The sequence below is a fragment of the Condylostylus longicornis genome, unplaced genomic scaffold (genome assembly GCF_029603195.1).
Source record: "Condylostylus longicornis isolate FDR11 unplaced genomic scaffold, ASM2960319v2 ptg000004l, whole genome shotgun sequence".
Lineage (NCBI taxonomy): Eukaryota > Metazoa > Arthropoda > Insecta > Diptera > Dolichopodidae > Condylostylus > Condylostylus longicornis.
In genome coordinates, this window is record NW_026577973.1 from 6017111 (window position 1) to 6040306 (window position 23196).

General features: G+C 25.4%; 1 long non-coding RNA gene across 1 annotated transcript in view; it reads right to left on the bottom strand.

Moving 5' to 3' along the window:
- LOC129608947 (uncharacterized) overlaps window positions 1-23196 on the bottom strand; it is a 151104-nt gene that overhangs the window by 11942 nt on the left and 115966 nt on the right. The window lies entirely within an intron of this gene.

Consider the following 23196-nt stretch of genomic DNA (forward strand, 5'->3'; position numbering starts at 1 on the left):
TCTTTAAAAGTTAGTTGAAACACAATAGTAACAACAATTTAAAATTTCAATAACATCATCAGCCTTAAGAATTAAGCTACCAGCAATGAAGATATCATCATCAACATTATTATTATCATTATGATTGTCATTATTATCATCATCAATATTATCATCGCACCACAATTATTATTAGATATTTTATTAGTAATCGTCAGTATGCTGCTTGTGGTTATTGTCAACACTGCACTAAGCGCTATCATAGAAAATATAATAATGTCATGATAAAACCATTATAGTGCTGTTATTCTTTTTCATTCGTATATATTTGTTAAACCGAAGAAACCATGATACAGAGGTAGTAAACTTGTTTTAAATAAAATATCGCGATATGGTAATACTAAAAGCATCATAATTCTATAAAATTCTTTTAGATTATTATAACTTTTGTATGGAATTTATAAATTTAAATAATACCATAATTAGGTGATTGCTTAAACCAAATTTAATGAGTCCGTCAAATATCAGTAAAGATATTATATCACGTGATATCTGGCGATTTCATTGATCTCACTTAAATATTATATGAAATTCAAAATTTTTTCCTTATTTTGAAACTTCTTTCAATTTAATAACACAAGAAACGCATAACATAAATTTGTTTTTTGAAAAGTTATTCCATTTTGAGCACAAAAGAAGTTGGGGGTATCTCCGATTGAGCTGGTTTTGCAACTATGACTATGACATACGACTACGACTAAAAGCAATCACCTCGATTTGGGATAATTAATTATTCTTCTTTAATTGTTCACAATGAATAAGTTTAAAACTTTCGAAATCCATAGAATACTTCAGTAAAATGTCAATAAGTTGCATACCACTGTAAATTTCAATTTCTTGAATTGAGAGCAAAGTATTGTTATTGTCATTCTTTTAATATTACGCACATATACATACATGATATACATACATGTATATATACATATTATATAACATGAAAATATGTAAGAATAAGAAAAATATTTTTTAATTTTTGTTTTTCAAAAGGAATTTACTTACTGCATAAATTCTTCTAATATCCTTTGGAATTTAATGATTTTTTACTGTGTAAGTATGGGAATATATAGAATATAAATTTGTATTATGTATATGTACATAAATGTATATTAAAGTATATTTATATTTTTCTTCCTTTTATTTTCCATAGTAATGTAGATGATGACATTACGTGTCATTATAGGAAAATATAAAATATTTTTCGATTTTCACATTTTTCCGTCATTTTATTGTTTTTGGTTTTCTTTTTCTTCTAAAAATAATAAGAAATTCTTTTTTTTTTTCCTTTTTTGTTTTAGTCCCCACTGCCATTGCAATACAATTCCTGAATCTTGATTATATAAAAAATTATATTTATGATTATTTTTATTGCAAATATAAAAAAAATGTATGCAGATTCTTCTAATGATAGCACAGATAAAGATGCGAAAGAATTTTTCTTATGAATGTAAAAAACTTTATGTATTTTTTTTTCCTTATGTTTATGAGTTAGAAAATCAGGGGCGGTTTGAAGAACGTGATTGTGAATATAATTGTATGATTAGTGGATATAGTATGGGTATTAATAATGATGGTTACAATATTGATGATAGTTATTGCATTCTCTTAATGGTTCAGACTTTCTCTTGTTTTACATTAAGAAAAAATAAATGGCATTAAATTAAGAACAATCCGTATAATTTAGAAAAATTTTACAATATCTTCTCTTACCTTAACATATTACTCGTATTATTTTTATAAGGTAAGTATGAATATTAAAATGCATGTGGTGTGAATTTCTTATTAAAGCTTTCATTTATTTCTCATTTAATAATCCATTTAAAATTTTCTTGTAGAATATCCTTTTAATCTCAAATTTTAATACTTTATTTATGTATAATTTGAATTGAATTTATACGTGCATATGGTTAGGTTAAAAATTTACAGCTTTTGCTTTTAATTTCTTACTTCCATTTTAAATTTTTTATAAAACTGAAAATAATTTATATTTATTTTAAGCAAAAAATTCAAAAGATAAAGAATTATTTACATAGGCATTGTTATATTATACATTTTACGAGTACGTATATTATATTTATGCCATTAAAATATGCTTGTATTAACATTTTTTTCCGAATTCCGGAATGTCTCCAGGATGCATAAGGTATTCAGATTATTTTCTTTAAAATATTTTAAATATATTTTAATTTTTTTTTCTACTTTTTAATTTTATTTTGATATTGTTTTTTTTTTTTAATCTTTTCAAGAAAATAAAGGATATTTTATACCTTTTATAACAATATAACGTATAACATTTTTATGCTTTTAAAAAAATTAAAAATTTCCATCAAATCAAGTATAAGTTCGCGATATTAAAAGTGTCGGATTCAAGATCATGTTCAAAATATTATGAAAATTGCTTGCAACATTATATACATACATATGTAGTTAATCCTAGTTGTTTTTGAATTTTTGGTGCTAAAAATATTATTGTAATCATAATTTTAAATGTTAATGGTGTAGACTGAAATACATAAATATTTCACATATTTCTATCAGGTCTAACAAATAGATAGACACAATTTCAAGTTGGGTATATTGGAGCTTGTCTTTTTAAATGAAATGTTATTTTATTATAAATTTTATAAAAGCATATGCGATACTTTTTATATTGTAACCAGGCAACAATATAAAAAATTAATTTTGAAGTTAATCATTAATATGTTGTTTTATACTCTTGTTATTCACATTTGTGTATCGCATAATTTTTTTTTTTTAATAAAAATTATTAATACCATGTTTAAATTTTAAAATTTAAACATGGTGATTCTTGCACAATATAATAATATTCTATAACATGCTTGAAATTGAATTTCTTAAATCAGCACAAAATATTAATAAGGGAAATTTAGATTACTTATATTGTATTTGATCCACGACCCTCCAACAATTAAATAGAAATTCATAATTTTTTCTCACAAAAATTTCAGTAATTACTACAACTTTATATTAAAACGAGAATAGATGTAATATTGTTACCCGTGTCAACTCAGTGATACCCGTAGATTTTAAATATCAGAGGTAATTGATTGCTTTTTATGTATAGTGCTATTTTATACTTATATGATAGTAACCGTATAAATCTATACAATTTAAAAGATTTTTCTGAGAACAATGGCCATATAAAATTTCAGCTTTGTAGTTTCAGTAGTTTTTGAGTTATGAATAAACAGCTTATGAGGTTGTACGTCCAGTTACAACAAGCATTCGACAAATTTCCACGGGTTTCATCAAATATAACAGCCCTAACGACATATTTGCTTCTGCAAATTTACAAAACTATGCGCTGAATAGTTTCTGAGATATAGAAAAATAAGTTTTGGAGTTGTATGGTAGTTATTACATATGTACAACTTTTAATAAATATAGCTGCCATTTTATCATATTTCTTTTGCAAAATTTGTGTAGCAGCTTCCAGAAGGAACCAAGTAATTTCAACGGCTTTTATCAAGCACATTAACCCTACTAATATATTTGTTTATACGAAATTTCAATACCATAGCTTTTATAAATTCTGAGATAATAGTGAAATCCAATTTTTAATTAAATGAGATAATAGTGATCCTATCCTATTTAAATAGGATTTTAGCATAAATTAGTTTTTGAGTTATCGTTGGGACGGACGGAGAAACGCACAGCAATGGTTAAATTTGCTCAAAATTCAATGCTGACTAAAAAAATATTCTTTAGTCTATCTCAGACCATTATTTCTTAGCGTTACAAATGGTAAGGACAAATTTAGAATACTCTTCGAAGATATGTTCCTGTGATCGTAAGAGAAAGTCCAAGTTATCTTCTTGCGACATTCCATGTTACTATAATATTTCCGTAACAAATTTATATAACGTCTGTTCAGAATTTTTGAGACTTGATCCCGACATAAATTCGATATTACTTTAAATATAAAAATTCGAAGCATTTTGTATTTTATGGTCTGGCTTTTATAGATTTAATGTACCTACATACGATGAGTATAAATTTACAAAAAATTATTTTTTATCTTAAATTATTATATCCCAAGGACTGAAAAAAAGCAAAGAATTTGTTACGCCTTTTGTCATTCAAACCTCATGCTAACCTTGAGAAATTATTAATTTCTTTAAGAAAAATAATTTGTTACTGCAATGAAATATTTTTATTATAACACTTTTAAAATAAATTTTTATATTTTAATATAAATTATTGTTAAACAAATGTATGCATGAATGTGCTCGAATGCACATTTTATATGTACATATGTATATCATCTCGTTAATATTATTATTGTATTGCATATAAAATTTAAGAGGCAAACGCCTTCATATGTGCTTCAAAATACGTACAAGAATTAAGATAAACAAATTAAATAATTTTTTTTTATAAAAGTTAAAATATAAAACTTTTTCGTTTTTTATTTAATTTAAAAAATATAGATAAAAATAAAAACAGTAAAAAGGATTTTCTTGCATTGTTTTACAGCACATTTATATTATTTCGTTTGCATATACAAAATAAATTGAAATTTATATATTTTAGTTTTATGCAAATATTTGCACATAAATAAGAATGGATAACATAATATGAATTGCATGTATGCATGTGTATTGTATGTATGTGTTAATAAATAAGAACTAAGAAGAAATATATACATATTAAACTAATTGAAATTTAAATTTACATTTTTTATTCGTTTTTCACGCTTGGGCGATAACATTATCTGAGCTCAAATATTTTTTTGAATATTTGGTTATAAGTGACATTTCATAAACGGCAATCTAAATCCTAAACAAAACTACAACTTATTAAAAAAGTATTTTTTAAAGGTATTTTAAGCAGAACCTTTCAATATTCTAAAAACTTTTTTTTTAATTAAAAGCGACAAGAATAACATCCTATGCAAACAATTTTTTGAAGAAATTTTAAGGAAAAACTCAATATGGACCTGATTAGATCAAAATTGAAATTATTTTTCTCTGTTAAGAGGATTAGAGGATGTAATATGGCAAAATCTCGATCTTGAGTCATGATGACTCAAAACACAAAAACTGAAAACACAAAAGACAATTGTTATAAATATTCATTCTATTACAAAAAATTTACATGTGAAGAAGGTACTTTTACATAAGCAGTTCATATGCGCTATACAACTATCTTTTGTCTCTTTGACAGAAATTCTAAAGTTTAAGATGTTAGACAAAATTCATAAAGCTATGCAAAAGTAAGCTTTAAAATTTCTTCAGGATAGAAATCAATTCATTTTTACTAAAATTTTAATTGTAGTGTAAAAATTAAGCTCAAATTAAATTGCGTAATTCATATACATAATTTTTACTTATTCAGCATTTTATTTTTTTATTGCATATTACACATATAAATTAAATATTTACATAAACATATATATCTAAATACATACGTACATATTTGGATATACGAATGAAAATTGAAATGTACATTTGTATATTGAGATAAATAAAGTAACAATTCCTTGATAATACAAAATAAAAGGATTTCCTTAGAACATTTCACACTGAAAATTTACATATTATACATAAAGTCCTCGTTAACATTATAAATATATATGCGTAGTAGTTAGAGGTGTCCTTGTCCTTGGTATTTTAAAATGTATTAAATAATAAAATTGAAACCACAATTGAATACCGTGGATAATGTTATATATGTACATAAACTACGTTTATGTGAATGTAGATTTATATATGTACATTCATTAAGGGTGCATATTTTGAATAGTTTTAATTATTTCATTCTATATGGAATGAAAATCGTTTAAATGCAATTAAATTTTGTGCCACGTCATATCGGTTTAAAACCAAAATGCACATTTTCATAGTCAATTTTCCATTATGCAATTTTTTTGTTTTGGTAGTGGTAATTTTGTTTTTTTTTTTACGAAGCTATAGTATAATTTGCTTTTAGCTTATTGAATTCAATAAAAGAGACGAAAGCTGTTTTATGTAACTAAAAGCCATTTATACCGTTTTCTGTAGGTATTTCATGCATAATCAGGTATTTCAAAGTAATTTAATGCGATTAAAGTATTTTGTGTAAGGTTATTGTGTATGAAGCTATGCAAAATTCCATTCATTTTAATCAAATATGTATTAAAATTGAACGCTAACAAAAGAATATTTTTGAGTTTTTTAAATAAAAACAATAAAATTCGGAGGAAATGTATCTATATGCCTGGGATATTTATGCTCTCCAAGACATAAAAATTGTAAATCTGATACCCTTAGACCCTAAATTCATGAGAAAAAACGAGAAAAAATAGAGTTGACCATTCAATTTTTTATTTCTATGTGCGAATAAATATGCCATAGCTGACTATGAGACTGACGTTGCCATATTACCATATTAATTTATGCAAAATTTCAGTACTGTGTTTTCAATATTTTCTAAGATATAGCCAAACTACTATTGAAGTTGTATGGCAGCTACCAGAAAAAGCCAAGCAATTTCAACGAATTTTATCAAACACATTGGCAAACAAATTATCTCAATTACTTTTTGAGTTATCGTTGGGACGGACGGAGGGACGGGCGGACAGACAAAGCTAAATAGACTCAGAATTCGACTCTGATCAAAAACATACACATGAGTCTATATCTCAGACCACTCTTTCTTAGCGTTACAAACGGTAAGGCAAATTTAGTATACCCTTCGTACATACGTTCGTACGGGTACAATAACCAACCACATTATCGGCACAATATTGCAAATTATATCTACACGTTCATATGTACGTAATGTACACTAATTACTTATTATCCATTTTACGGATTTATAATATTAAATGTATTATTCCATTTCTTTAAAATTACCCCTCTTCTTATTATTATGTACAATTGAAATTTCATCCTTCAACATACTTATTCCAATATAGGTAAAATTATACTCTTTAATTTTCATCAATTTTATTCCCACACCATCTTGTTATGATTTTGAGAATTTTAAACAGTTATCCATTATATAACCAATAATTTTTCCGGAGCCTACGCTTATTTAACTTGAAAAACAAAAAGAAAAACCAAACCTTTTACTAAAATTGGGTAATTATATGGAATAAATCAGGATAAAGTATAACCAATGGTCTCTGATTAAATACACATTTCTTTATTGTTTTATTTTTTTAACCATCAATCAAATGGACACAAAACAATTTAAATGTGGTAAAAAAAACAACAAAAAGCGTAAAATACAATAAACAAGTTGAAGAAAAATAAAAAAAGGATACCAAATCGTATATATTACAGATTGTAATAAGGATAATAAAATAACGTTAAATAGGCATAAATAAATTCATTATAATATTATGTTTCCATACATAAGATTTCATTTGTTTTTCCATTTTATTATTATTTACAGTGAATATAAGGTAGAAGATTAAATTTGATATTTGAATTAAAGATTCGTAAAAAGCATTTTTCGGAATAATTTGGTTTTATGAAGCAGGAACTAATATTTTATATTTTGGGGTAAGGAGCTCATATTTCTCTTTCTTTTTATGATTCAATTAGTAATGTGATATTAAAGTGATTATTCGGTAATTATTTTATTACACTATAATAGTAAATAATTGTCAGTACATATTATATAAAATAACATTATGACATACATAATGAAATTATATCATGCACCCATTTTCTTTTTTCCTGTGGGGGACCGAGGCTCTTAAGCCCTTCTCACGTTGACCCACAGGATATTTTGTGATTCCCATACCATGTGTTGTATACCCAGGACTCTGACAACACGCAGGGCCACAAAGCCCCCATCGAAGCATCCCAGTTGCAGGTGAACAACTGTCTCGCAATTGCATAATAAATGTTCCACCGTTTCGTCTTTCTCCCAGCATAAATGGCAGACCCCGTCGTCCCCCCTGCATGCACTCATACTTACAACGGCATACAAATAAGCCTTGTGGTCAGAAACTCCGATCACACCCATACTTGAGCTTTTTTTATCTATGGATTGTTATTAATTGTGCTCAACATAAGTAAAATAAAAAAAAAATATTTTTCATCAGACGGACGAATAAAAATTACAAGATAAAAACAAAACATTTTCTAAATTTTCTTTTTTTTCTAGAATGCCCACTAAATTATTGTCTTTGTGGAAAATGTATAATTTTTCAATATATAACTGTATATTTTAATAGTCAATTGGGAAAAACTTTAAAAGAAAAGTATAAATAAATCCCCAATTAAATTAAACAAATGTTTTTTTATTTTCTCGTGGAATTTTCTTTGTTTTCATTCATTTACATTTTCTTTTCATTTTATTCTTGTTTTGAAAAATGTTTGATTGAATCTAACGAAAAACATCCCTGCTTTCATTATTACATTATTATTTTTTTTATTTTAAACTCCTTTCAATATACCCCATATTGTTTTCTTTTAATGTTTATGTATGAGATGAGAACGAAATGGACTTATTCAAGTAAAATAATTCTCGTAAAATCACTGCAAGGTGGGATTACTATTATTAACAATATTATCATCCAACCATGAAAAACTTCGTTTAAGATTTATTTTTTGGAAACAGTGATTCCACAGAATATATCTGAACTGAAAATTGTAAAGTTTGAAAGTTCGAAAGTGAAGTGTGTGAATTATAAAGTTTGAAAGTAAATTAATCAAATATGGTTCTTCCAAATTTGGCGAAAACTGAAATGGATTTAGAGCTTATTTTCCAACTATCTATATCTCTGAAACTTTCAGAACAGCTGAGAACCTGGTAGAAAAGCACCTTTTAAGTAGTTTTTTTTTTTATTTTAGTACACAGAACTTTTGTCACAATCTCAATAAATTGATTCGGAAAGCTGACATATGACGTTAAAATGGTTTTTTGGATGATGATTGTTTGCATGTGACCATGACTTCGGTTGAACATATATTTAGTATTTTATCTCAAGATCATTCCAAATATTATTTGGGAGCAATAAATTTTAAAATTGAAATTTAAGATTGGCAAATAAAAATAATATGATTGAAATCAAATTTTTTAATCCAATTTAGTTTCACACTACTGTTTTTACAAGACAACAGATTACCCTCTCTCTTTTAAAAACAAAGGAATAAAAATATTTGTTTGCTTTTTTAAGTGGGGAAGATTTTTGTAATTTTTTTTGCTTTTTTTGTTTTCTTATCATCAATTCCTGTTATTTGATCTGTTGTTTTTTCGGTTTTTGCTTATAAATTTTATCGAATATGAAATAAGAAACACTTTTACGATTTTAAAGTATTAAAATATACGAAAAATTAGTTTATTTCTAATATGAAAATATTTTATAATTTTCAAATTTTTCAAACATCCTTTATTGCTCTAGAAATGTTAAAAGGAAAAATGTTAAATTGTAGTTTTCGATTGAGCACATAAATTATCACTAACACAAGTTGTTTATATTCAACTCAATAAAACTTTGGAACAAGATACTAGATAAGTTCTAATTGCGATAAGAACAAATGTTGGTCAAAAGTGATAAGTGGTAAATATCATTTCACTCGAGCAAATGTTCCCATTGAATCTGAATTAAAAAAAATTCTAGCACTTATTTTTCTTAACGAATTTCTAAAAATTTTATTAGTTTAGATGATTTCGTCTTTTTCTTTTGGGTTATATTTTTGATGTCGATGGATCAGTGCCAAACAGTGGACAAAATTAGTTAAATTTATACTAAATCAGACGCATATGGAGGAAAATTATTTTCAAAGCCAGTCAATTTCTCAATACTTTTCACATTTTGTTTTATAAATGTTATTATGAAAATTAAATAAATTAAACATCGAAATTTAATGTTTTCTAATTCATTTTTAACTTTAATTAAAAACAAAGATATTTGTCCTTAATTTATTGTTATTTAACAAAAAAAAGCTTTAGATTTTGCTTTTTAAATTTATATTAAGTGTTTGTCTTGCAATATTTTTAAAGTTTTTTTTTTCTTTACTGCCGAATCAGTTATTTTCCATTACAATTTCGTTTACAATTCAAATAACCGTACATGTGCATGTTTTTTTAAGTCCAAAGGATTTATAAAACACACATGATTGTATAACATTATTATGGTTATGAATGTACTTTAAAACATTACTTAACTAATTCCAAAATGTATAAATAATGTAAAGTTAATTCCCTATTTTGAAAAGCATAGTGTATTTTCCCCACATGACACTTGTACACACATAATATACATTTAACATTCATGTAATGCAAACACATGGATATATGCATAATCCCATATTGTATAATTTTGATGGATATTATGTTATCCTTTTCAAGATTATAAAATGAAGACCCGTTTGGTGAATTAATGAAACGGTTATAATTCGTAAAAAAAAAAAACTAAAAACTTAAAATAATAAACGACAGAAAAGTGATTTTGTCGTAATACCAAGAATAAATATGTTCTTTTTCTTATCGGACTTGTGTCTAGTATATAATATGCATATTTAGAAAACAAAATATTCTGTAAATGAATTATCAGATGTATTTTGTACAGATATTGAGTGTTAGCGAACTCTAAAGTACTAAGATATTGGTTTGGTTGAAAATTCGGAACATAACTATAGTAATATTTAGAAAAAGACACTCGCAACATGTCAACCACAGAAATTAATAGATTTGATATTCGATAAATTTATTTATATATTATAACGTATAAAATTTTAAAGTTCCCTGACAAAATAATAGCATCGCCAAGTTAAAAAAATTGAAATTGACTTAATGATGTCTTCAACTTGATTAATTGTTAAATACAGAAAAATAGAAAATTAAAGCTTTTCTAAGAGCCAGTCTTGATTATGTAAACAGCAACATGAAATAATCATTTAGAGCGGAGGCTCAAAAACTTTTTTTTCTTGTAGACCGCTTGTCATGTTTTTCAATTTTTAATAGACCCCATGCTACTTTCTTTGGTAGATTTAAATTTCTAACAGTAGTAACGTACACCAATGAAGTGAAAAGCTTATGTAATTAAATTCATATATTTTCGTAGACTCCTAACAGGCCTTAATGAACCTCTGGGGGTCTATATAGACCACTTTGGAAATCACTGATTTAGAGTATCGCAGAAAAAACCGTTCTTCGAGTAACTAAGTTCAAAATTTAGATTTGATTATAAAATCCAAGATTCAATGATTCCTGTTGGCACCAAAAAATATAAGTTAATATGCTAAAAATAGATTAAATGGAGTTAGTTAAATGTTTAGTCAATACAACTGATTTTTGCTCAAAAAAGGTTCACAACATATTCCGTTTTGAAAATGTTGTCAATAATAAATTTTCTTAAGAGATAAGTGAAAAAATTTAAAGAGGTAAATCTATTTGAATCAGGTATTTGTAATTGTTTTTAATGGGCAAAGGATTCCTGTAATATGTATTTGCGCCTACCTACATATATTTAGTTTCAGTTTTCACATCATTTCATTTTTACCTACATTATATGTACTGTAATTAGGTGAAAGGAATTAATTGAAACGTGTTACCCGAATAATAGAAGTAAATTTTACTATTGAGTAGAACGTATATAATCTTAATATACAAAAATGTTATGTACATATTATGTAACTATTTATGCTAGGGGTAACAAAAAGCTAATTGATTTTTCTGATAAATTTTCTCATTTTATTTTATATTACTGAAGAAATGAGAAAATTTTTAACATGTCTTTTAAATGACATAAAAAATGGCAATAATAAAATTTTAAACATTAAAATGATTTTTATAGTCTGGCAATTGTTAAATTTAATTTAATATTGAAAATATCCTTTTGTTGAAGGATATGGTATTTTATATATTGTATAATGAGTCATATTTTAGCTTAAAACTTTTTAATAAAATGGTCATTATAATAAATTTGCGATAAATAAATTAAAATGGTTTTATTTTTTTTAATTTTAATTGGTTTTTTATTTTTTCAAGTTGTACAAATGATTTTTAAATCAAAACTAATTTGAATTAATTAAATTTCAATTTTTATTTTATTTTAATTAAAAAACGTGGAAGAATGATGAATAGAAATTTCGAGTTTAACGTTGATTTCGATTTAAAATCTTTTAGTAAATGAAAGACAAAATTATTGTATTTGTATACTTTAAATTGCAATTTATATTTCTGTAGTTACAGGAAATTTGCCTTAAATTAACCTTTTAACATACATAATTTCTAATATCTTGTAATGTTTTGTATTAATATGTAAACGCCAAAATTATTGATTATTATGGAAAATAAAATATTCCAACTAAAAAAAAGATTTCTTTGAAATTTTTTCAAATTAAAATAATTTGATGAAATAAACTTTAAAGATAAGAAACTAAATAAGAACAAATGAATTTCCGAAAATTTGAAAAAATTGAAAAAGGAACTAGACAAATAGTTGAAAACATATAAGCAAAAAATTTCTCAAAATCTAATTTAAAAGAAAAGTATTAGATCTTTAAAATATGGTAGCTATTTCCCCATATCATTAAAAGTATTTTATTGATTATAGATAAACGAAGTAGTAAATACTTATTATATGTTTTCTTTTAGCTTCTTCTATCGCGGAAAAACATAGTTGATTTAAAAAAAAAAATGACCACCAGAATTTACCGTTTTATAAAATCCGTTCTTTACAAATTTTCGATATCAGTTTTCTTCTAGACCGCTGGTTATAGGAATCTATAATAAATAGTTCATTTTACAAGAAGAAAAGTTTTTTGTACCTCCACCTCCTCTCAAGTTATTACGTCTTGAAATTTGTAAATTTGAATTTTTGGTATCTTATATTTCCGAAACAGTAAGTTTTTCAGAATTTCTGTAAACGCGGGGAGATAACGGTAAATGCCATGCAATTAAAAAATATAATTATTTTTCTTAACTCACGCTATTAAACCTTAAATGCGAGCATTATGTAAACGCTTCTTTAAATTTTTTTTTGCTTCATCCTAACTGTATGTAATCTATGAAATTTTTTCGTATGTGAACCAAAGCAATTTTAATAATGTAGTACGTAGCTAGATTGCTTGTAAAAGCAGTATTTTTACTTGCTGAAGGGAAAAGTGCCACAAATTACAAACCATTGGTTGGACCTAGCTTTATTATAATATCTTAACGAAAATCCCCAACATTTTCATTGTGTGAAAATTTTAAATAGGTTTTGATTAAAATTAAAATACATACTTAAAAATACCTAATTAACTGTTCTAGTTTCGGTAGGAGAAATAAGTCGAGATTTTTCCGCAAATCTGATATTTCAATTCTTTACTTTTTTCTTAATAAAAATTTTTTATAGCTTTGACTTAGATGTTAAGATAAATCTTAATTTTATTGTACTTTTTTGAGGAAAAACAAAAACTATAAATTTTAAAAAACAAAAAAAAAAGCAGCCCTTTTAATTTCTTTAAAAAAATATTATTAAAATATTAGGAACAATTATTCAAATTTCCTGGATAAATTTTCAAATACCCCAATATTTTTCTTTTACTACTGTAAAAAAATTATGGGAAATATAATAAATTTATTTTATTACTTTTTGTGCTACCAGTTTTGTTTATTTGTGATTACATTTTTTTTTTTCAAATTATTTTCAAAATATTTCCGAAATCATTCATTTTAATTGAATATTTTGGGAAAATAAGTTTTTATATTTGTTAAATATAGTAACAATGATACTAAAGAGTGGGCGACACTATAGAGTGTTAATTTTTCTTGAATTTCGTCTCTCTCTAATTGTTTCAACCAGTTTTAGGTTCGAACAAAGTTTTAAGTCTTAACAAGTCATTGAACTGTCAAATGGACAAACCGCTAGGTTTACGATCGGATGCTTGTTCCGATATACATATCTATGTAAATAATCACAAGTGATAAGCAATTTTCGATTGTGGTAAATTACTTATATTGTAATACGAATTTAAACAAAGAGGAGTCAAGGTATAATTCAATTCTATTTCTATATGTATACTGATTCTTTTGTAGGTATTCTTTGTTATCTTTATCTCATATTTCTCTGGTATTCTAAAATAAACAATTTTTTTGTTTTTTCCTTTTTATTTTGCAATAAATCGTACTCAATATAACCATTTATATTACACATGTATATAGGTGACATACATAAAAATGAGAAATTTTAATTATTGTAATTTATCTAATATATAAACTTTATATATTGTAATAACACATTTATGTATGTAACACTGTATAAATAAAGAAAAGTTGTCGTATAATAAAACAATTTTTTCACTTCATAAACCAAAGTTAAAATGTATAAATAAATTAGCAATTTTACAATGATTTCTATTTATGTAAATATTATAATATATACGTATATTAATATGTATAATGACATACCTATTATATTCCTGTATATATTTAGATAGGTATATATAAAAAAGGATATTAACCATCTGATCACTTCTCTTCCGCTTTTGAATTTTAAATTTTCTTCCAACAGATTTAATGTGCGTGTAGAAAGTTATTTGTTTTAATCTCGAAAGTGATATTGAGTTTTTATTACAAAAACAAAAAAAAGCAAAATACAAAGTACAAAAATAAAATATACATAGGAAGGGCTGGTGTCCTCAAAGGACTTTTAAATCAAATGGGCTGTAAAATAGGATGGTACGTGATTTAACAATTTTAACAAAAACAACAAAGAAAAAAAAATTATAATAAAACCTAAATATAAACAATAAGAATTTATTAATGGCTGTATATAAATAACAATGTCTAAATAAGTGAAAACAAAGTAAATAAATTTAAGAAATTTTACATCAAAAAAAAATTGCAACATAATACCAAAGGATTAATCAAAGTTATCATTATTTAAAAAAATTCTGTTTTCTTTTTTTTCCATTTTTATATGCGATATGGAAATTTTATAAATTTAATTTTTTTTCTATATATATACACATGTATAATTCTTTATCCACCCTTTTTTTAGGGTTGTAATATCATTCATGGATAATATTATTGGTTTTTCTATATTGTTATAATTAAAGCATTCCAGGATTAAAAATTCTTCATTGTATACATGTATGATTGCTAATTTTTGTTTTCTTTATTCTCAAAATCACAATTCACGAAATTTTGAAAATAATTTTAACTTTTGAATAAATTATTGTCAATAATGATATGGAAAGTTTGTTAGGCTCATTATGACTCCCGTTTGCGGAAAATTATAAATTTATCACTCTGTTTATAACATCAAGAAATAAACTTCTGTCTATTGGCTGGTTTGTTTTACACTGAAAAAAATGATCACTATTTGGGTAGTCAAAAAACATAGCTGCAACTTTATGTGCGAATTTGCTAAAAAAATTGCAAAATTAGCAAATCTCTGCCTCTATATTGAATACATATTTATTGTGTAGTGATATACATAGCTGATTTGTGATTTATAAAATGTAGCTAGATCCTATAACCAAATTTTAAATTAACGTTGTGAGATTCTTCATGTGTATATGAAGAATATTTTGACAACAAATCATATTCACTTGCAGCTCTCTCTGTAACATTTTTTGTTAGTGCTGTAATAAAACATTACTGTAATAGTTAAAACATATATGTTGACAATTGATCAATTTATATAACTTTTTCTGTAAATAAAATCTGGAAAAACAATACTTAAGTCAATTTGCATAGCCTTGACTGAAATAAATGATTGCGAAAACATCAAAATTTTGTACTGTGTAGTAATGCGAAACAATTTGGAAAATACCAAAAATGCTGTGTTAAAAATGCAATGCAATAAAACAATACAGAAAATGCTATTTTTTGCACTATCCCGATTTCTACTAGTTTTTATCGTTAGGGGCATACAAAACTATTGTAATTGTATAGTCCTATTTTTTTTGTGTATAGTGATTACTTAAAAGCGCAGTCAGCTATAGGCAAAACTGTATTAGTAAATCCTTGCGGTTTTATTGTGAAGAAAAGTCAGTCAATTAAAAATTAACCTCAGAAATTTAACGAACTGCACCACAAAGTTATTTGATATTATAGAAACTGTAGTTTATCTTTTTATTTAGAATTCGCTTTACAGTAAGAGATTTGTCTTCAATTTAAGTATCGATTACGTAGCATTATTTTATTGGTAATTTTCTTAAATATTAAATATTCTTGAAATATTATTTTAATGTATACAGTTTCAGTTTAATACCATAAAATTTACAAACAATTCAATATGTAAGAACCAACAAATTGTAATATATACATAAGTATGTATTTGAAAAATAAAAAAAAACGTTAAGATTTTGGATTTCCACAATTCGAGTATAGTTTTTTATTTATTGGGAGCAAAAATATACAAATGGTAAGCGAACTTTATTTTCTATGTATGACTATATCAATTTATAAATATGTAAGTTTAATAAGAGTTCTAATTCTAAAGTCAAATTTAAAAGAGTCACGTCTTGCAACATGAAATGAAACTTCATGAAATTAAATGAGTTTAAAGTTAAACTCCACATTATAATTTCTTAAATTTTCTTTGTTTCCAGCTGGTGTCCTGGAACGTTTTCAATGGTTTATTTTTTTTTTTCGTTTTTGGAAATTTTATTTCTTTTAATTTAAATTTTTTTTTTAACGCTGCTAGAACAAAATCTAATTTATACGAATGTAATACATGCAATTCATTTTTCTTAGTTATAAAACGCTAACAAATTTTTCATCATATTTTCAAAGATTTTTTTTTTTAAACTTATTTTCGCTTTATTCAGTAAAAATAACAAAATTGAGGTTAAGTGGGTTAAAAGATTTATAAGAGCCTTTCATATATATGTATACACATAAATACATTTATCTTTATATGTAAGTATATTAATATTATACATTTACAGTTTAAGTGAATGAGTATTTTAACATTAAAGCAAAATAAAGTTGGGTCAAACCAATGGTTTGTATTATAGCACTTTTCCCTTCAACAAGGGAAAATTCTGCTTTTAAATACAGTCTATCTATACCTATCATACTATTAAAATTATTTTCATTCATATACAAAACTATTGCTAGGATTGCATATATTTAGGATGACGCATATATGCAGTCTTTGAAATAAAGCAAAAATTAATATAATAAAGTTGGGTCAAACCAATGGTTTGTATTGTAGCACTTTTCCCTTCAGCAAGTGAAAATTCTGCTTTTAAATACAGTCTATGTATAGCTATCACACTATTAAAATTATTTTCATTCATATACAAAACTATTTCTAGGATTGCATATATTTAGGATGACGCATATATGCAGTCTTTGAAATAAAGCAAAAATTAATATAAAGAGGGGTTAACATAATGCTCGATTTTAAGGGTTAATTGTGTGAGTTAAGAAAAATAATTATATTTTTTAATTTCACGGAATTTACCGTTAGCTTTTTGCGTTTATAAAAATTTGGAAAAGCTTGCGGTTTCGGAAATATAAGGTGTCAAAAATTCAAATTTTACGAATTTCAAGAGGTGATAACTTGAGAGGGGGTGGAGATGGAAAAAAATTTTCTTTTAACAAAATGAACTATTTATTAATATCTAAAAGCTCCTAAAATTTCAAGCTTCTACAGTCTAGGGTCTAGAAGAAAAACGACATCAAAAATTTGGAAAAAAAGGACTTTAAATAACGGTAAATTTGAGCGGCCATTTGGTTTTTCTTAAGTTGAACTATAGTATACCGCGCAAGGGGAAGCAAGCAACCGCCTTTCTGCGTTTACAAAATTTCAAAAATGCTTATGGTTTCATTGCAACAAATATTTAAAAAAGGCCATTTTTAGGGTTTTGGGGGGGTATAACTTCTAGAGGGGGGGAGATAGGTAAAAATTTTGTTCTACGGAAATAAGTTTCTAGTGAAGATCTATGTACGTATTAAATTTCAGCTTTCTATCTTCAAAGGTGTAGAAGTTTTGTAAACAGACACACGGACAGACGGACGGACGGACGGACGGACGGACGGACGGACGGACGGACGGACGGACGGACGGACAGAGTGAAACTAATAAGCACTTTTTTCAAAAAATTTTTTGGAAAAGTGCTAAAAAGGGGTTAACATAATGCTCGATTTTAAAGGCTAATTGTATGAGATAAGGAAAATAATTATATTTTTTAATTTCATGGAATTTACCGTTAGAAATTTGTGTTTATAGTAATTTGAAAAAGCTTGCGGTTTCGGAGATATAAGGTGTCAAAAATTCAAATTTTACAAATTTCAAAAGGCGATAACTTGTGAGGGGGTGGAGATGGAAAAAAATTTTTTTCTAATGAAATGAACTATTTATTAATGTCTAAAAGCCCCTAAAATTTCAAGCTTCTACAGGCTGGGGTCTAGAAGAAAAACGACATCAAAAATTTGGAAAAAAAGGACTTTAGATAACGGTAAATTTGAACGGCCATTTTGTTTTTCTAAAGTTTAACTATAGTATACCGCGATAGGGGAAGCAAGCCACTACCTTTCTGCGTTTGCAAAATTTCAAAAATGCTTATGGTTTCATTGCAACAAATAGTTAAAATAGGCCATTTTTAGTGCTTTGGGGGGGTATAACTTCTAGAGGGGGGGAGATAGGTAAAAATTTTGTTCTACGAAAATAAGTTTCTAGTAAAGATCTATGTACGTATTAAATTTCAGCTTTCTATCTTCAAAGGTGTAGAAGTTTTGTAAACAGACACACGGACAGACGGACGGACGGACGGACGGACGGACGGACGGACGGACGGACGGACGGACGGACGGACGGACAGAGTGAAACTAATAAGCACTTTTTTTCAAAAAATTTTTGGAAAAGTGCTAAAAACAAATAATTTAAGAAAAAAAAACAACAAGAAAGAAAAAACAAATAAAATAGAAAAAGAAAAATCGAATTTAACTGTGTACCTATAAATCTATATCCGTTTCATGTTTTTTTCATAATATATAATTCTTCTCTCCTTTTACCCTTTTTCTTTTCCGTATATAATATGTGTATCATATGTATATGATAAAACTCATATTTCACAGCATGAAAATGTTAAATGCACTTTTGCAATTATTCTTCTAAAGTGAGTACATGAAATAATAAGTTTTAAGAATATGTCATGCCACCCATTTAAAAGAATTTCTAAAACAAGAAAAAAACACACTCGTACATAATATTATGTATTTGTATTTATGTACATATTATTAAAATATATTTAACTTTCATATATTAAAATACCACATAAATAAGCTTACATCTATGTAATATATTACAATAAAATACCTACAAACATCCTTATGTGAGTGCATGTGTGTTTTGCTCTTAAAATAAATTAATATCAATGTATTTGATAGATCCTTTCAAATGAAAAAAAAAAGAGAAAAAAATGTTCAAATAATTTTTAAAATGCTGATAAAGTATCTTTTTTTTTGTATTTACAGGGTTATTGCGGCATAAGATTGAAGATATAGGAATAAATGGAACAGAAATAACGTTATAATTTAGCCTATTTCTGGTCAATTCGAAACAGAAAGACTCGAATTTAAAACAAAAATTTGTAAAACTGATATTTATGCTAATTTTTAATTACAGTTTGAAATTGATGAGCCTAAGTAATTCTACGATAATATAAGAATTTTTCACTACATTTTGGAACAGTTGTTTAAAATTAATTAATAATAAATCTGCTAATTATATAGTTTTCTCTGTTCACCTACCCATTTGACTTGGGATTAGAATTGGAAAACTAAATTAAATTTCAGAAGGAAAATTAATATCTATTCAGATGTGCAGCCGTTGTCTGATGATGATTTTTGCACTTTATTCATTTAAAAAAGCATAAATGAAATTTATAATTAAATTTTTTAAAAACCGCTCTGTCGCAAATAAGTACTTGCATTTTCAACAAAAATTGAAAATTAACCTGAAGTATTTTCTTTTTGTAAAATACATCTATGATTTTATACCGCCATTTTTGTTACAAAATATACTAAAATAAACTAAAATAACCCTGTACATAGCATGTATAATCTCTTTTTATACAGATACATAGTATATATTATTAAGTTAAAAATAATATAGAGAAACACTTAATATTCAATGTTAAAAGAAAAAAAAAATGCGCATATTGAATCAATTAAGATGGAATGAGATGGAATAGAAGAAAAAATAATAAAAATAAAAGAATAAAGTGAACGAATTATTTACCTTACTTTAAATAAATTGTGGAAAATTAATGTACTGAATTTAATATTTTCAGCGAATATTTACACACATAGTATTACAAATTATAATGAATTTCATAGATATTTTATTACATGTGTTTCAGGTTAAAAAATATTGAGTTGCAATTATTTATGGTAATGTGGTAAGTAAAGAAATTTATAATTTTGTAAATTTTTTTCATATACTATGCTTCTCGAATCATTGGTATAATATTGTTATATCAGTTTCAGCATAAGTACAAGTTGAAATTCGGTTCAACCATAAAAAAAATTTATTTAGATTTATAGATCATGTTTTCACATTTCTGAAAATTGAGAGTTACCTTCCTCATCTACATTCCCAATAACATTCTGTCTTCTATTCACTTTTAAATTATCCTTTTTTTTCAAAGCAAATCAATTATCATTCTTTATCAAGCTTTTATCAGAAACAAATGAAAATTAGTTAAAAATAGTCGAATGGTTCATAATTTCAAAAATACTAAAACCTTCTGGGTTAATCTAGACTACAAGTCTAGTAGTCCTATACTTATATTCCGAATAGGATATAATATAATGAAATTGTTTTTTTATTAATAATAATAAACTATCCCGGTTCCAAGTAATACCCGGAGATATCTCTCAGGGAGTTGGAGGTGAATTTCCAAACACTGAGAAAGCCTCGCACAAATAATCTGCACCTCTTCACAGCCAGAGCGGAACAGCTACACAGAATGTATGGTCGTCTTCTTGTCATCCTGACAGAATCTACACAAAAGCAAGTCCGCCTTGCCAAATTTGTTCAAGTGATTTCAGTAACAGCACTTTCGTTAAATATATTTGACTTAATGAAGAATTATTAATTTCGAATTTGAATTTCCCAAATAAAATAAAACAAAAAATTTTTTTTAGATTAAAAATATTTTGTTGTTAAAAGTATGCTAAATTTGAAGTAAATTTTCCACAATACAAAATTTATAAATTTGAAAGTATGTTATTGAATTTCTCATTTCACATTGTGGTGAAAATTTAATTATAAATTTCGTTTTCAAATTATTTCAATAACGCTTCAGGGAAATCTAATTAAATAATTTTAATTAAATAACATAATTATAAATCATTAATTAATTAAAATCGGACTTTGTTTACATAATATGACGAATATGGATTGAATGTTCACCACAAACTTTTATCATGTGATTTACTAATTTGAAAATAATTTATTTTATTTGGTATTGTGGAATGTGAATAGGATAAAATTTTAAAAAATCAAAAATATAAAATATATGCATGTATGTATGTGTTTAAGCGGAAATTTTCCATGTTTTATTGTTTCTATATGATGAAACGAAAAACAAAAATCCAATCGATTTTTATAATTTTGCACTTAAAAAATTTATTAATTTTTGCATAATATAAATTTTATAAGTATTTACAGATTTTTGTTCAATATAGAAAACAGAGTACTAACTAATTTGCAAAGAGTAAATAAAAAATATTTTCAAAATGTTTTTGTGAACAAAATTGCCTAATATTTTTAAGTCTTCCGATTCTACATATTAGTTTCAATATGTTTATCGTTTAAATTTCAAAAAATTCGTTCGGTAAATTCGAAAATTTGCAAATTTCGACGCACCAGAATGTCTGACTCTTCCTGCCTTTCAAATATTACTGAATTAGAGAAAAAATTTTTACTTCAAAAATTTGAAAGAATAAAAGAAAATTAATTTAAAAATTAAAAAAAATTTAAAACAATCTCAAATATTTTTTTAATTATAAGGAAAAATAAAAAAGACGTAATTATAAAAGGTTAATATTCTGGTTTAATATTCTGTAACAGAAGGAAGTTTTGTTAATTTCGATAAAAACAGTAATTTTATTCTAGGATTTTTAACAATATAACAAGACTTTTTTCATTGATAGCAAGACATTCTTCATAACATCTCGTGGACAAATTATATACAAAATATTGTATACCTTTGTGACAAATAATTCTTATATTTATAACTCACTTATATTTTTTTAATAATTATAATACCATATAAATAATGCTTAAACACTTTTCTATTTTAATAAAACACTTAAGGCAAAATTGAACTAAAGAATTAACTTTTAATTAAAACAATAATATTCTTAAGAATAGAAAATTATGAAAAGATAAAAGAAGAATATCTAATAATCATATATAATTCTATTTAATACTATAGAAGAAGCTTTAGAAATTTTCATTTTATTTAGAATAATTATGTGGTATATTTATTATAAACAGATGGCATTGAAGAGTCTTATTGTTTTAATTTTGTTATTATGTATAACAAAACTATTATAGCAACTTATTAATTTCATTGTAATTAAATTGTTAAGCCAAACAACAATTTAGTAAAAAAGAATTTTCTGTATTCTGATTCTGTATCATTTACGTTGCATTTGAGAGTTCATAGCAAATAAAAATAAAAGATATCTTTTGGTTATTTAATTGTAAGCAGTAAACGAAAAGTAACGTTATTCGCCTAGTTAATTTTGAATAAAATGATAAGATATTAAAGTTTAACATTGTAATACAAAGATTTTTCTTCAAGAATTTTTTTTACAGTATGTTGCATAATTTCCCTGTGTTCCTATAATTTTTAAATTGATGCACCATTTAAGTTAAAATTTTGTACTAAATGAAAAAATCACCAAAAATGCAGTTTAAGCAAATTGTTCAAGAGTTTAATAGGTAAAAAATAATTTCGTTTTGGAGTTTGTTTATGCAGGTTTATTTTGAGAACAAGATTTTTCTCAAAATTTCATTGCACTAATGGTAATGTTAGACTGGTTTCACTTAATTTTTCTCTTGTATTCAAACTATTATAGACTTATAAACGAAAAAATGAATTGAAAACACTTTCGCACAAAATATCAAATTATCTTAAACACTTTAATTAATTCTATAAAAAATCATTTTAAATTCTTTGTAATTAGATTAAATTTTGTATGAAATCATTTTCATTCAAATTAAATGCATTTTCTGCA